The sequence below is a fragment of the Triticum aestivum genome, chromosome 2B (genome assembly GCF_018294505.1).
Source record: "Triticum aestivum cultivar Chinese Spring chromosome 2B, IWGSC CS RefSeq v2.1, whole genome shotgun sequence".
Taxonomy (NCBI): Eukaryota; Viridiplantae; Streptophyta; class Magnoliopsida; order Poales; family Poaceae; genus Triticum; species Triticum aestivum.
Genome location: NC_057798.1, coordinates 289,952,165 through 289,965,448, shown reverse-complemented (window position 1 = coordinate 289,965,448; position 13,284 = coordinate 289,952,165).

Sequence of the window (13,284 nt, the reverse complement as noted above, 5' to 3'; positions counted from 1 at the left end):
CCTTCTTCTTCTCCTTCTTCTTCTTCTCCTTCTTCTTCTTCTCCTTCTTGTCCTTCTCCTCCTTCTTATCCTTAATAACACACCACATGATTACTATAGAGATTGTTGCCAACTTCGTTTCTCTATTTCAATAAGAATCTACAATCATGATTGTTGCCAACTTCAACCATCATTCGTGTATTACCTTAATAACACACCACATGATTACTACAGAGATAGATATGAACTATCTGTACTACATGAACTCGAATTCTATTTTTGAATACACTTGATGTTGATTCCAAATAATAGTACATTTGATGTACTAACTATATATTCATAATTTAAACCATGTTCCATACGTACACCGTGTTTATCACACAAAGTATAGTGCCCCGCCCCCTACATTATGATAAGTATTTAGACCTGAGTTGCAAAAGCCACACATTAGCCCAAATTAGAATCAATGTTCTACATTATGATATCTTCTTCAAGTATCCGTATCCACTTTTTTATAATGAATTATGATCTTTGTTCGTCTTTTACACCTTCACGATCCTCTTCTCTTTGTAGCTAGCTAGTGCTAACTTTCTATCGTGCATGCACACGCCCGCCCCCCTCTCACACACCCTTAGCGTCCCCTCCATCGTGCACGTTCATTATTTCTCTTTAGGTCGTCCACCAGCGGTGTGTGTAGGCCCCCGGCTCCTTCTTTCTGGCACACACTGGTCGATATACCTCTCTAGCCAAGTGTGCCTACAGCAAACACATATATACTTCCCCTCTTCTCTTCTCACCGTCCATGCCCCCATATGTCCAATACGATTCCACGCAGGTGCACACTCCCGCCCCTCTTTTCATTTATCACATACTCGCACACTCCTCCCCCCTCGACATGGTAGGCCTCTCGCACCACCTCCTAGCCACACCCTCTCCCCCTGTCTGCCTCTCCGGACCTTATTTGCTTCTAACCCATGCAGGCATGTATATGAACTGATCTCCCTACATATAGCCAGGTCGACTATAATTCGTTTTCACCAAGCACTGATACACTTACCTCTCTAGTTATGTCTCTGCTTTTCTCGGACACACGACGGTTGATCTTCCTATGTAGTTACGTATGCTTACCACAACCATATCTTCTCCCCTCATCATCCTTGAATACCTGCCGACCCGTCTCTCACACGCACGTGCAAGACAGACAGACATCCCCCGCCCTCTCGTATTGATATTGCACTCATACCCTCCGTTTGTCTAGCAGGCCTCTCCCACCATTTGTGAGACGCCACTCCACCACCAACCCTCCGACGCTCTACCTTTATCTTTTTCCCAACCTTATACCTCTGCTACACATATCCATGGATGTCGATCAATCTCCCTCAATACAGAGCTAGGTCTCTCTCCTTCCCCACACATATACTAGTCGACCGGTCTCTCCCCCCCCACACACACCGATAGTCGAACGTTGTAGGTTGGTATCCACGCCACGGAGAAGAACTGCACCTCTGCCCTCTCCAATTCCAGTAGTCCAGCCACCCTGTATCTTTGACGTGGGCAAACACAAATTCGATGGCACTCTTTATCGATCGCGCAGCCACACACTTCATCCCTGTTTTCAATTTTATCAATATCTTACGTCCATGACTCCGTTTGACACACATTGCATATGTTACGTTTTTCTGATTGAGATATCATCAACACATTGCCTCTGTTTTGCACAAACCATCACTCTCATACCCACCCACGTATGTACCTACACCTAAAGAAGAAGTGGACGCAGGACGCACGTACTCACGTCTCGTTCCCAGCCACACCCGCGCGGGTACATGATGGAGTTCATTTCTGTACGAAAAGGCAGCCCACGTCATAATTTGATGCATGTAGCAGTTGTTTACTCGAAGGAGGGTCAGGTACCACACCTAGAATATAAAACGGTTGCCGTGGGGAAAATGGAAAAATGGTTTTGTCTCTCGTCACACCATCTCCCACAAGGCTGTCGTGGCCTCTCTCTCAGCGTTGGTCAGTGATCCGACCGCATCCCGTCCACCGGCAGAAAGGGAGGATGTGCATCATCTCTCCGTTCGACGGCATTGAGGCAGCACGTCCTGATCTGTGGTACCCGCCGTTCTCTCTAACCAAGCTCCGGCGCGGTAGGGCCTTCGCCACTTGCTCGCTGCCGCAATATGGGCATATCCCGTCCTCCAGCGCCCTCCTAGTAACATCCCGATGACCCTCAGGTACAGCTTCCTCCGACCTTGCTCCACTGCCCATCTTCCCACGTTGCTGCATGTGGATCTTCTTTAGTTGTTTGCTTAAATCGTATCTCGGTCGGTGTACTTTCCATCTTGCAATCTCGTCCTCAAACCATTTTTGATAAACCACCATGTGCTATCTTTCCCGTATTACATGGAACATGTTTCTTTTTTGTCGGCGTATGTGTCTTCAACTCGTGTTATTGGGTAGTAATTGTTTCCTTTCAACCTCCTTTTGCAAACAGGGCTACCATTTTCACCTCGTTGCTATTGCGACCTTTTGGTGAACTGCACAAATCACTTTTCTGAAGAGTGTTTTGTGCAGTTCCACCAAAATGTCACACGGGTAACAATTTTACATTTTTGTGGGACTACGGAAAGGGAGATTGGTTTTGCTATCCTCCTCATCCAACTCTGTGCCTAATCTTCTCCAACAAGAAGTTAGTCCTAAAGAGAGATCGTAGAGGTGATCGGCTTCTATTTATGTGTGTTATGTTTCATCATCTAGTTCCACTATTATTGTAATCACACTGACTGGATATCTTTGCAAACAGGGATGGTCCGCTCGATTTTAGTGGAGCTGCACAAAATGATCGGAATGTGGTGTCCTTCGTACACATCTTTTTTGGCTACAGAGCTGGGTGAAACTAGCTGCCAAGCAATGAACACTGTGCCAAGGAAATGGAGCCATGCCTACGAACATCATCGATCAATTATTATTATTTTCTTTATTTGTACACCTTCTCACAACTTTGTCTTCAGTTGTGATGTGAATATTGGCGCTGATCTGTGAACCATTGAGATGCATTAGCCATGGTAGTTTCATTTGTATTTGATGGAATGTTGTAACGAGATAATCTCAAGGCAAGACACATGAATCCTAAGTTGAAACCTTTTTTTTCCTGCGGGAACCAAAGTTGAAACCTTCATAGCATCACAGTACAATTTCATCAAAATTATGCATACATATAAACAAATCCTGAAGGATTGATAACAATGCCAGAAACAATTCAACTTCGTTTCGCCGACATGTTGGACATCCTTCATCCGGCTCCACCTGCCATGCAACAATATTGAGTGCACAACACAACTTCAGGGAAAGATTCACCCCGGTCGTTGTGCTGCAGTTGTAATGACTAGTGAGCAGTCAAATCACAGAGCCCCACCTTCGCCACAGTAAGTTGCTCGGACGAAGCAACCATCATTTCTCTGTTCCTTGAATCCACAGGTACTCGCATATTCCCACATTAATAAGTTGCTCGGGCGAATCAACCATCACTATATCCTCTCACGTGTGATGACCACAGGAGCTATCCATTCAGATTGCATGTTAAAAAAATAAAGGTCGATAACTAATGCGGCAAACTCGGGCCAACGCGGCCAGATCGTATTTTGCACGAGAAATTACACACCATGTTCCGTTGACATGTGGTCCCGTTCCAACATATTAGTGAGACGACGGCGAGTAGTAGGAGTATTTCCGAACGAACGTGTAGGCTGGGGCGCCTCTTCGTGAACCGTGGCAAACTGGCAACCGTCCACCGACTCTTCGCCTTTCCCTCTCGATTTACAACTGCTATCGCACACTCCTCTCCCTCCTCCATTTTCCTTCAGCCCTTCACCCCTTCTTCTACCATTGTTCGTTCGTCTTCTCCATGGAGGGAACAGGCTGGAAACGACCCCGTTCTTCTTGCCCCGATCTAAAAGATGATGTGGTGGAGGAACTCATTGATCGGTGCGACATCATCACCTCGGTTAGCATCGCAGGTTCGTTCAAGCCCATTCTCGACTCAACTAATAACATCATTACAAGGAACCCAAGAGTCAAGGAGCGGTTTGATCTCCCCTATCTTCTTCGCCGTGAACCTGATGACTACTGGCGCCGAGACGATGGAGGCCTCGCCCTGTGCAAGTTGATGCCGCCTGATAATGATACGTAAGATGTTAAGATGCCATCGCTTGAGGGCAAGGATTGGGCAGGCGCAAATGGAGATTAGGTTGTTTACATTGGGTCCACCTGCGAGTGGGAACTTGTGATGTGTACACTCGTGACCAGGTTCCACTTCCAAAAATCTCAGCAGACTGCCCAGAGGTTGAGAACACCGGTATTGTACGCATGTTCAAATACGATCATGGTGACTGTCTTCTACAGAAGATAGCAATTTGTCGAGTTCCCAACCGCTCTTGGAATTACAACAACTATGAAGTTGTTGCTATCTTCGACAAGCTTGTTGTCGTCCTTCGTGGTTCGACTGGATGGATATTGCTCAAAAGTCAATTTCTATACACAGATGTGTATTGTGATGCAATTCAATACGAGGGCCTTGTGTTTGCTACCACCACTCATGGCACAACTTTTGCATGGAATCCTTATATTTTCGGTACGTTTGTCTTCCACCGTAATTATAATTGTTTCATCCACATGCATGCGGGTTAGCAAGTTTCCCTTTACTAATTAACCTTCTTCATGTGTTTCCAAGGTCCTGTGAACATTCCACCACCTATACTTGAAATTTTTTATAACCAAGGGGGAGATGACGATGGTGATGATCACGATCATGAGGATGAGCAGAACGTATATACTCAGTGGCGCCTGGCAACTAATACCGATGGATCACCTCTTCTTGTGTGTATACAGCGCATTGAGTTTGTTACTACTGAGAGAGCACGTGTTGTCTCCCATGGTCGCACTCTCCGAACCTATTCCAACACCCGTTGCATGGTATTCGGGATGGATACTAGTGTGCTAGCGCCAACTCCTTCTCCCTGGTACAGAATTGATAGTCTTGGAGAAAACTCGCTCTTCCTTGGACAAAACTTTCCGATGATGGTGAAAGGCGATCCAACTGCTGTTGGCACAACGTTACTAGTACCATTTATGAGAAGCAACTGTGTTTATACCTCGGACATTTGGGTGGTTCCCTACCCTGGTACTGATATAGTAGGCCGCTTCAGCCTGGATGATCAGTCCTACGTTGGTCTCGAGATCGACAATAGATGGCCCATCCCAGAGAATCACTTGTGGTTCAAAGCAAGCATTTCCAACGCCGAGGATTGGTTGAGTTGAAGTTCATTTCATTGCTTGTTATTTGTTGTGTGGTGAAAAATTTAGTATTTATAATGTATCCTCGTTGTCGATGTGGGTTGATGACCTGTTGTATGTAATAAAATGATATGCCTGTGATAAACTTACTAAATTTATGAATGGCTTTCGAGTTGCTTCTGTGAGTGAGTGGTGTGACGAGGCAAAAAAGTATTTTCCGAATACATAATTGTACGTGCATTGCAACAGGTTATCGGATGAGGCCAATCAACAATAGTAGTACACTATTTGTACTAGCTTCACATGCTTCGCGCGTCGTGCGGGTGTTTTCATTGTAGCCATATTGTACGTAACAAGCACCTCAAATCCTCGATACTAGTACTATATAGTAAGTAGTAGGAGTAGTAGTGTGGCATATGGGCCAGAACAAGCATTCACATCCAGGAGTACAGCACATGCCACCAGCACGACTTCCATCCGACACCATATTTCTTGGAGTCCGTGCTAGAGCAATCTCTTCAACCTCATCGTTTCTCTAACTCAGCCATCGTGCGGCGGTCGAGGTGGGGGTTTGCCGATAGTCGGTTTTCTCAACTGTGGTCCCACTTGTAAGGCCAACTCCAACGCTCTATCAATATATGGATGTACTCTTCTTCCCAATACCAAGACTTGCATCCATTCTACTCCCTCCGTTGCACAATACATGCCTTCTATTTGTCAATATATATATATATCTACCTAGACATGTTTTAGTATATAGGTACATCCATTTTTGGACAAATGGAAGTCAAGTATTTTGGAACGGAGGGAGTACACAATATTTTTTTAAGTTAGCACAACTAGTCTAATCCGAGAGCACAACCGAAGATTTGGTCGGGTTCTTCCTCCTTTTGCCAACACGTGGGACATCCAGCATCCAGGTCATGTCATGAAAGAAAATAGAGTGGTAGTTGAAGCCATGAGATGTGCATCTAGGGTTAAACTGTAAATAGAATCTTACTACTCTTGAGTAACTCCAAAAGCGGCCACCGAAGATCTTTATTGGATTTGTTTTTCATCACCAGCACGTCGAGGTGAAAGATGTGCAGGTTCAGTGGGTCCTCTTGCCTTTTCACTGACATGTGGGACCGCATGTGAGCAAACAGACGATGGGCTCCGTGCGTCCGCTGGCTGGCTGAGAAGATAGATAGAGGAGGGCTAAGCATGGACTGCACGAAATTTGTTCTACGTAACCAGCACCTTGATATTCGTGTGTGGTTGTTTCTAGAATAACAAAAAGAGGTACCCCTACTTATGTTACTCCCACTACGCCTAGCCTAAGGTTAGTAGGTGACCTTGCGCTTGGCTCTTCGCCTCTTCCGGAAGTCGATGGTTCTACAGTAGTGCTTCTGGCAATCTGACACCAAATGAACTGCTACACGTCCACCATTTGTAAGCAAAAGTTTCTCCTCGTGCTGCGAGCCACCGCGCACACGTTGGCGAGGGAGAAGGCGTAATCAAGCTTCTCGTCGTTCTGTGAGTTGACGGGACACATCAAAGTTATTTACTAGTAGTAAGTACTCTCTCCAAAAAAGGGCTGACCATGTCATTGCTACCATCCCGTGCTCCGTCGTTGAGTACGTGCACTATTCATGTGCCATCGAGGAGAAAAAATATTGCGTAGGTGCCATCGAAGTGCATGACTCACATACAAAAAAGGGTTTCCCCCCACTTTTCCCCCCGCACGACTCACTTACGCACTGCTTATCTGATCATCTCCATTTTCTTGCATGACACGTGCACCTTGATGCTAGATGTCTCGCGTGTTGGGAAAAGGATGAACAAAGCTCACGAAAAAGAAAAGAGTTGAAGAGCATAGATTCCCGACGACAAAATGAGTGAATCTACACTCTAAAATGTGTCTACATACATCCGTATATTGTAGTCTATTTGAAATGGCTAGAAAGACTTATATTTAGGAACGGAGGAGTAGTTTATATTGAATTATTGATAACCATGCAACAAGCCACGCATGTACAGGACGCATGCAGCCACACATGTACACGAGCCAACGCACTAACTCCATCCGATCCAACTCATGCACATACGCGCATAACATGGAGCACACAACGCATGTACACAAGACGTGCATGCAACATGCTCGGCCGCAGAATGCACATGAATAACACATGCATGCGCACACACTCGGCTGCATGGAGGCGTGCGCCATCCGTGGTGACGTCCGGTTCGTCGTGCTACGGCGAAGCTCGCACGCAATGGTGCATACGCATCTTTTGCAGCACCTCTTTGTCGTCGTTGCTCAACTACTAGTCGGAGATGAGGACGACCGCAGCCTCGGCCTTAGAGCTAGCACCGATGGAAAAACACGCACGCTGCACGCACACGAGCACATACGGAGTGCCCACGACGTGGTGGTGGTGCGTCCCCAGTCGCCTCTACTCCTTCTGCACACGTTGTCTATCAAGGCGGCTGCATGCTAATGATGATGTGGGTGAGATCTTCTAGGACTCAGATGATGACGAGGAAAATTATGAGACACAAGGTGACATACACCGTCAAGGTCCACGGTCAAGGGGGTGCTAGTAAGTGCTTAGATGTGCTTAGAGCAAGTACAATAGAGCCGAGTTAGCGGGCTATAAGGAATAAACTAGTATATTTCTGCTTAGTTGGAGAAAAGAGAAGAGGAGAGAGAAGGTAAGCGGGCTCTTCGTGAAGAGCCAGCTCTAGCACGTGCTCCTAGGCACTTTGTGAGAATGAAAGGTGGGCCACATAATAAAAAAGTACTACACTCTTTTGATCTACTATTGTACATGTTGACTGTAAGATGGGCTGTAGATGACATGGCACTGGCTTATAGCCAGCAGCTGACTATACTATGAATGCTCTTTAGATGAGGTGCTAAGTGCATTAAATGGCTTAGTAACTCAAGTATTCAATGCATAGGTGCTTAGTTTATTGGTGCCACATCATATTTTATGCCTACGTGGCAGGCTTAGCAGCTATACATGGTGGAGCACCGGGAGAGGCCAAGGCTGGTCATAATGGGGAGTAACTTGTACTGTAACATATTACTATGTTACTCTAAACATCTCTATAAACCGGAAAGGAAGGAGTAGTAACATAGACTAGTGTCATATGCAGAGTATGGGAGCACATGATATTTCCCCGTCCTGACCGATCCCAAGTTGGCTTCTCACCTTCTTGGCCCAACAAAAACCCCTCCCCCTCCCGTGCGCGCTTCCCACCCGGCGCCAGCTGAGCCCGCCACTCCACATTGATGGCAAGTCAGGGCAACGCGACCTCTCACTGCTTTCGCCGTTGAAGCGGCGCGCCGACCGAGGGCACCGCCCGCTGCACGTCCGGCATTTCAGACTACACAGTGGATAGTAACTTTAGAGCAAGTACTACAATTAGATGACATAAGCAGGCTATAAGGATTTAAATATAGTATTTGTGCTTAGTTGAAGGAGAGAGAAGATGATAGAGAAGAGAAGCGGATTGTAAACGTGTAGCTGGTTGTACTCCAACATCCTTGTGAGACAAAAGGTGGGGCCATTATTAATGATATTGTATTTATACTAAAGGGACTAACGGACGCCTTAATTACTCCATTTTTTGAGACAAACCTTGGCGGGGCTATTATTGACTTTTTTGAGCTATTATTGACTTGGACGTGGGGTTTGGGGGCCGAAGGCCGACTATTATACTCGCACGACCGACTTGACATGCTCTACCCTAGCTGCCGTTGTATCATATGGTTTCGCACCGTTCCAGATCTTAGCGCCGCCACGCAATTCTTCTCTAGCCCTCCTTCCGGCGTGCACCGCGAGAAGGGACAGCAGTCCTCCGAACCCTACCTTTCGTGATCCTGTATGGGAGAGGGGCGATCAGGTTTTTGGGGAGCACACTCCTGTGACTGATGCCAGCGATGACTTCCTCAATGATAGCCTTCTTCCCCGACCTCAGTAACCTCTTCATCAACAACATGAGTGACAACATCAACCACATCGGTTCTGCTCCCGCTGTACAGCATGTGATTCTGTCCTCCTGGTTTAGTCCGCATCATTACTTTGATGTTTGCAATTGTCGTCATGATCTATTTACTACTATTCGGATTAAATATCATACTAAATTGCTCATATATTCAACAATCCAATCCAAAAACCTGATTACAGGCAATTTACTCCGAGTGGTTTTGCCGCGCTTTTGAAGCCGCCTACTTTTAAGGGGGTGCAATATAAAAGGTGGCGCACAAGAGCAGTATATTGGTTTCAGATCATGTACTGCTATGACGCCACTAAGGGTAAGCCTGAGGGCGATCTTAATCCTACACAGCAGGAAGCTTGTCAGAACATGGATACCCTCTTCAAAGCCGCCCTGCTGAGTGTTCTTGATGATTCCATTGTCGATTCATATATGTCGTTTGACAGCGGCAAAGACATGTGGGCTGCGCTCGAGGCCATGTTTTGGCCCTCGGGTGCTGGCTACGATTTGTACGTCATGGAGGAATTATGTGACTACAAGATGACTGATGAGCGCTCTATTGTTCAGTAGACTCATGAGATACAGTCACTCTCTAAGGAACTTGAGTCCTTTAAGTGTGTGTTGCCGGACAAATTTGTTGTTGGGACCATCATTGCCAAGCTTCCACCTTCGTGGAACGATTTTTCTACTTCTCTGAAAAACAAGAGACATGCGTTTTCTGTATTGGATCTCATTAGCACTCTTGATTTTGAGGAGAAGGCGAGAGCAAAAGACACACGTGCTCGGGTCGCTGAGGGAGCTTCTAGTGCCCACATGGTACATGAGAAGAACTTCCAGCCCAACCAGCCCCAAAACAACAAGAACAAATCTCAGGGGAAAGGCAAGTTTGATGCAAAGAACAAGCCGTCACATTCTACCAATTTCAAGAAGAATTCTCATAACGGGAAGGGATACAAACCTCAATTTTGGTAGCACCGCACAAAATTTATATGTCTGCATCTACCTGCTATCAGCTAAACTCATGGTGCTCCAGGTATTCCTACATCCGTAACTAGGTACAATGACCACCGCAAGATGAAATTAGCTTATTCATACGTTGACTTGCTGAATGCAGTGCGGAACGATCCTGTCATGTGTGGAGGAGCAAACAAGCAGTGCAGCCGAAGGTGGAAATCAACCAAGGACTTATGAAATTATATGTAATCTTCCTCAGGCATGTCAGTATCCCCTTCGTCCAGATGATCGTGTTTTGTCATGCCGAGCTATTGATATGTGCTACTGTTTTGCAACATTGTTTAAGTATAGCTATTGTTTTCCTATCTTTTCAGATTCAGGACAATGAATATGATTTCAGAGGCACTGCACAATATGGATCCATGTTGAGTCATCTCTATTGCCTCATGTGTTTGCTGCAAATGTGTAAACATCAATTGCAAGATGAGGCAGCTAGCTAGCTGTGGAGTTGCCAACATGCTCAAAGTGCTCGCAACATTGAGAAGAAACAAGCATGCCCAGGAAATGAATGCGTGCGCAGGGAGGCCCTTTGCTCAGAGAAGCATCGACCGATTTTCTTTATTTCCACACCTTCTCACAACTTTGTATATTGGTTATAGTATGGTGAATCATTGAGATGCTTAGACATGCTAAACTTTTGTTCTTCTGAATGTTAGTTTAATGTGAGTGTCTACATCCAGTACCGCATCCTCTAATTTGGTGGATGCACATAGAGAAAATAAATTTCCTTAATTTACTCCATAACCACCCTATTCAATAAGCCTAGTAACAAACCAGGCGCGTGTAGTGGCCGGCGGGCACATGCATCCTGCATGCATGGCCAGTCAGCCAAGCCCATCCGCCAGCTCCAATGCAGCAACGCAAAAGAAGAGATCGGTTCTTGGAAAAAAGCGAGTAGTTAGTGTAGCGGGCCTTATAAACACGAACAACTTACTCTCCCGCTTCCGTCTCCCCACCCAATTCCCCCCGCTCCCCATTCTTCCTCACTTGTCTAGAAAACCCCGCTCACCTTCTTCCTCACTCGTACAGAAAATGCCTGCTCCTCTTCTTGCACTCCTACAGAAATCCCTAGCCCTCCTTCTTCCCCACTCACACTGCCACTAGGCTCGTCTCTAGCTACTCTGCTCAAACCCGTGAGCTCGGTGCGACGCCCACAAGGAAAATGCAGTCGGCTGGCTCTAGCGCCAAGAAGATGAGGCTCCCGCCAGTGGCGACGCCAATTGTAGATCCCGCACCCGGTAGCGCGGGGAGAAGCGGCGAGCCCCCCCCCCACCTAGATTTGAGGAACCGGTAGAATCTCCGGTGGACCGCATCAACAATCTCCCGGGTGTCATCCTTGAGGAGATCATCTCGCTTCTCCCCAACAAGGATTGCTGCCGCACACAAGTCCTCTCAACTCGGTGGCGCCCTCTATGGCGCACCGCGCCCCTCAATCTCGATTGTCGTCAGATATATGTCCTTCCTGAATTTGATCTCCTCAGAGCCATCGTCTCTTCTCACCAGCTGGGCCCCGTTCAATGCTTCTGCATCCCGACAAGCTACCTGTTGTCCATACCCCGCAAAGTGGACGCTTGGCTGACATCCCCTGAATTTGGAAAACTCTAGCAGTTTGGTTCTACCATTACCACGAAAGTTTCATACCACGAACATACCAAGAATTCGTGCCCACACCACCGTTGTCCATCTCAAGGTTTTCCTCCTCTCTCCACACCTCCACCTTCGCCCGGTGCCATCTACCAGACGATCTGGTACAAATGCTTCGACTCCCACTGCTAAAAAAACTTTCGCTTGTGGTGGTTTATCTGTCATAGGCCTCACAACACAGCATCATCCACTCCAGTTGCCGTGCCCTGGAGCGCTTGCTGATTGTTTTGGGAATAGAAATCGGTATCAGTTGTCTCCAAATAAAGTTGCCTCACCTTAAAATCATTGGAATTTGTTTTAAAGGACAACGGCTCATCATCAAAGATGCCCCTTCACTTGAAAGGTTGCTCCTTCATAATTGTTATACACCTTCAGAAATAACTGTCGTCTCTGCGCCCAAACTGGAGACCTTGGGTGTAATTCGTGACCCGTTTAATAATCACAAGGAGTTGGTGTTTGGCTCCTCACTCTTTTAGGTACCGTATATTATCATCTACACATTTTAATCATATGCTGCATTTTTCATTTGTGCGCATAAGTTTTATATCATCTTGGAGTACACTTTGGGTACTAATATTATTTTATATGCTCAATGAAGAGTTTGTCCACTGATAGCCTATCAATGCTGCTGGATTCTATCAAGATCATATATATCAGAATGTATAGTTTTGATCTGGACATAATTATTGGCTTGCTGCGATGCTTTCGATCTCTGGATAATTTATACATAGAGGTGATGATTTCGTGCACATTGAAAGCCCATATATATTGTACTAGAATTACCTATTCAACTGTCGTTCTTTCGACATAATCTCTTTTCAGACCTTAACTGTTTTAAATCTTCATGTGTACTTAGGCAGAACCACATGGAGAAAAACATATAACCAATCGTTGGCATAATAAGCACAAGGATTTTCTCAATTCTCATGACATTCGTTTGAGGACAATAATGATGGGACGATATGCATCCAACCAGGCAAACAGAAGCTTTGTCACATTCTTCCTGTTGAATGCGAGGTTACTATTGTCCATGAGGCTTAATTTTTACAGCAAGAGATTTCTCATGGACGAACATGTTGAGCAGCAAAAAAAGAAGTTTCAGGTGGACAAATGGGCTTCTAAACGTGCTCGGCTTCTATTCACAATAAGTTGTAGACATCCCGAAATATTTTTTTTTGCATAGGATGTTGATTTTATGGATCAGACCGATCCATTTGTTTGTGACTGCAAAAAAGAGTGGTTGGGTTAGATGTTACAGTCATGTTCAATTTGGGTTTTGTCTAAAAATTTGATGAACAATTAATCCTTGGGCTTTTTGTACCATTTGTATGCTTGACTTGCATGTTGTTGTCCTCGTACTCCCCTCCA